We start from the raw sequence: 3,900 nt of genomic DNA on the forward strand, positions 1-3,900 counted from the left end.
ACCAATCATCACGTCAGTCCTGAAGTTCATAACATCTGTGTGAAATTACGTTGAAATTCTTCCTTGATTTGCTCCCTACAACTTCCGTACGTCTTTTTTTTTCTTTTTTTCCTTTTTCATTGACACTGTGGAATATTAATTAAAGTAGCATTCGCGTTTTTATTCGTGGCTTAGGTTAGGTTTAGGTGAATTCAGTACTCTAATTTAATTGCTGATCTCTTCATTGACTCGATCAAGATTTCAGATAGTACCATATTTTGTAAATTATGTTTCGAAATTAGTACTGTAATGTTATTTTCATAATCCCAAATGATCTTTTTTCTGAAGTGTTAAAATAATAGTCTTAATAGTCAATAATAGTTCTTTGCCTGGTGGATATTGAAAAGGTAATCTTATTATCATCTACCTTATCTATACAGGCGCCGCTGGTGTAGTGGTATCATGCAAGATTCCCATTCTTGCGACCCGGGTTCGATTCCCGGGCGGCGCACGTAGTGTTTTAGTTTTTAAGGTTCATAAATGACAAGGGCTTGGTGCTGGGACGCGAGGTAACGGTACGCCACACTGAAATGTTTTGAGGCAGCTTACTAAAATATATTTTTTCTGGTGGGGCTGTGACTGAGGATGCGAAAGTCAATGAGTCTCTCCCTCTCCCCCTCTCTCTCTCTCTCTCTCTCTCTCTGTACATGTGTGTCATATCTCTTGGCTAATCCGTTTTTCGTGCGGAGAGAGAGAGAGAGAGAGAGAGAGAGAGAGAGAGAGAGAGAGAGAGAATTCGAAATGATGGCACGGCCATCACAATCAGGACTGAAAAAATAAACAAATATCAATAAATGAATAAATAAATAATTGAATAAATAAACAAATAAATAAATAAATAACAACGAAAAAAAGAAGAAAAAAAAGTAAAGTAAACCAAGAAACCAGCTACTGCCTTGCATCGTTCCTCAACAAAACCATGACCTCAGCACGACCCGCCAGCTCCACCACACGGGTAGAGGCCTCATCGCGGGACTGACTTACGTCACGGTCTCTGCATGCGGGAGAAACCTTGACCTCCTTAACTAACTAACCCTTTGGCTGCGGATAACAAGATGACACGTGTTAGTTGATTACTGAACTTTACAAGAAATAAAAGTAAGTATACACATTTTGAAAAGTTTAAAATACCCGATCACTGTTTTTGTTGTCAGTGATTCATTACGTAAATGAAGAACAAATAAAAAGGAGAAAGAGAAAAAGCAGAAAGCTAAAATCATAGATCTCAATTTTTACTTCCTGAGAGAGAGAGAGAGAGAGAGAGAGAGAGAGAGAGAGAGAGAGAGAGAGAGAGAGAGAGAGAGAGAGAGAGAAAGAAAGAACCCTCACCTTAACTACCCTACGCCTTCTTTCCATCACACACTGCAGCTTGTCATCCTTGTCACATTCTCCCTCTTCAAAGCCTACATATTTCCTTCCATTCGTTCTTCCTTTGTGTTCTTGCATGTATGTTTTTCCTACGAGATGTTTTCCCCGGCGGTCATTATCAGGATTAAAGTAATCTGACCAGCGGTGTCGTCGTGATACTTTTTTAAAATTCCAGTGAAAATGCATCGAGAAGCTGAAAAGTAGGGAAGATATATTGAAATTACTTATAATTTTTGTTATGGTTATTTTACCTTCGTGATTTTTTTCATTTCTCCTCCTCTCTCTCTCTCTCTCTCTCTCTCTCTCTCTCTCTCTCTCTCTCTCTCTCTCTCTCTCTCTCTCTCTCTCTCTCTCTCTCTTTATTCTCTCTCCTTATTTCTTGCATAATTTCCTTCTCAATCTCAGTCAGTCTCATTATATTTAGCAATTCTTAGGACTGTTCTTACTCACTCACTCTCACATTTCACTTTTCACACTCACTCACTCACGTTGACTCACTCCCAGCCTCACTCACACTTATTTATTCCTTCCTATCCACAGTCATTCTCTCTCAATTAATTCGCTCTTACTTTCATTCAACTCTCACTCTCACTCAATGAAACTTAGTTGCTTTAATTCTCTCTCTCTCTCTCTCTCTCTCTCTCTCTCTCTCTCTCTCTCTCTCTCTCTCTCTCTCTCTCTCTCTCTCTCTCTCTCTCTCTCTCTCTCTCTCTCTCTCTCTCTCTCTCTCTCTCTCTCTCTCTCTCTCTCTCTCGCAACTGTATCCGCATAAATTTGTATCAACATCCACAACGGCATTTTATGAGTAGCAGTCTGTAAAGTTGCCCCAGACCATTACAGTATGCCTAAAGTGAATCCATAGCTGTGAAAGGGTTAAAGAAACTCTCCTAGACACGAAGAGGACCTCACTACTTCAACACCAGATAAGGATGAAAAGGAAGGCAAAAAAAAAAAAGGAACGGAAATAAGGTATAGCGGTGGTCGGCGTGACTGTAGAAGCCGCAGTCACTGGTGAATGGCGCGTCTGTGTGTTCCCGTTGCCTCTAGGGGTGTAATTGGCGTCCCAAACGAGGGGTATGAGTGCCTTAAGGACGAGAGCGTGAGTGATCAAGGACGTGGGTAATGAGCAAGTGAAGGAGAAGCGAAAGTGAGAACATATATGGGGGGAAGAGAGGAGGGGGAGGGGAGGAGGAGGAGGAGGAGGAGGAGGAGGAGGAGTAAGGTATGAATGAAAGTACTGAGATGTGTTTATATGGGTGTTTTCATGGAGAGAGAGAGAGAGAGAGAGAGAGAGAGAGAGAGAGAGAGAGAGAGAGAGAGAGAGAGAGAGAGAGAGAGAGAGAGAGAGAGAGAGCGTGAGCCAGATGGTGCTGCCACACTAATGTACTAATGTGCTAAACTACTCAGCCGAGATTGAGCGGCGGACATTTGGGCGTGACAAGTGTCTAACTGTAGTGTTGCTGTTTGTTTGTCTCCACGCGGCACGGTGAGGAATGAAGGACGAGCTCAGATAAAAGGATGTTACTGTGAATTCATATTACGTTATTCTTGTGTATGTTTTTTTTTTTTTATCTTCTTAAACGTTATTAACATTTATTTTTTCTTGTTTACGTCTATTTGCACTGTATTTTGTTTGTTCTTGTCTAGATCATATTTCTTTACTTGCAATGTAGGTACTTTAATTTTTACTTCTGTTATTACTTGGCATACATTTCATAACTATGTGACTCTCTCTCTCTCTCTCTCTCTCTCTCTCTCTCTCTCTCTCTCTCTCTCTCTCTCTCTCTCTCTCTTCAACAATAGCACTAATATATATACGTTTGCTATCATTTGAGGTACATTTGATAACAAAGCTTTATGAATCGCTTTCCTTTCCGTAATATTAGTAACACTTTTACTTTTGTATCTATTTATGTGATTATTATTTGTCTCATTTGCTGATTTATCTGTCCATTTATGCTTATAATATTTTCTTAATTTTTTATTTTTTTACTTACGGTATTTATTTATTTATCACTTTTTTATCTGTCTATCTATTTGTCTATCTATCTATCTATCTATATATCTATCTATCTATCTATCTATCTATCAAGCCATCTATGAGTATCTATTTATCTATCTATCTATCTATCTATCTATCTATCTATCTATCTATCTATCTATCTAGTGTCTATTACGTGTACAGATAGTATAAATAACCCTCCTTTTTTTTTCCTCTTCCCTGACAAGGCTGGCTAACAACTCTCTTTCCTCCATCTTTTTTTGCACCCTGTAATGAGGTGAGAATGAGGTACACGTGGCGGGGGAGACGGTAGAATGGGGGTAGGGTAAGAGAGTGAGCGAATGTGTGAGTGAGGAAGAAAGGGTGTGAGGGTGAAGATGAGGAGTTAATTATAAAAGGTATGAGTGTGAGTGAGGCAGTGAGAGGGGCGGCGTGTGGGGGCGTCGGAGAATTGGAATGAATGAGGGAGAGGGAGAGTGCGCGGTGATGAG

The 3,900-nt window shown here is 40.1% G+C and overlaps 1 non-coding gene across 1 annotated transcript; it reads left to right on the top strand.

The window, feature by feature from the left end:
* The first annotated feature begins 419 nt into the window (after window positions 1-419).
* Window positions 420-490, top strand: Trnag-ccc (transfer RNA glycine (anticodon CCC)). Its single transcript has one exon. It is a non-coding gene; the product is annotated as a tRNA-Gly (tRNA).
* Window positions 491-3,900: the final 3,410 nt, after the last annotated feature.

Source organism: Scylla paramamosain, chromosome 11 (assembly GCF_035594125.1).
Source record: "Scylla paramamosain isolate STU-SP2022 chromosome 11, ASM3559412v1, whole genome shotgun sequence".
NCBI lineage: Eukaryota > Metazoa > Arthropoda > Malacostraca > Decapoda > Portunidae > Scylla > Scylla paramamosain.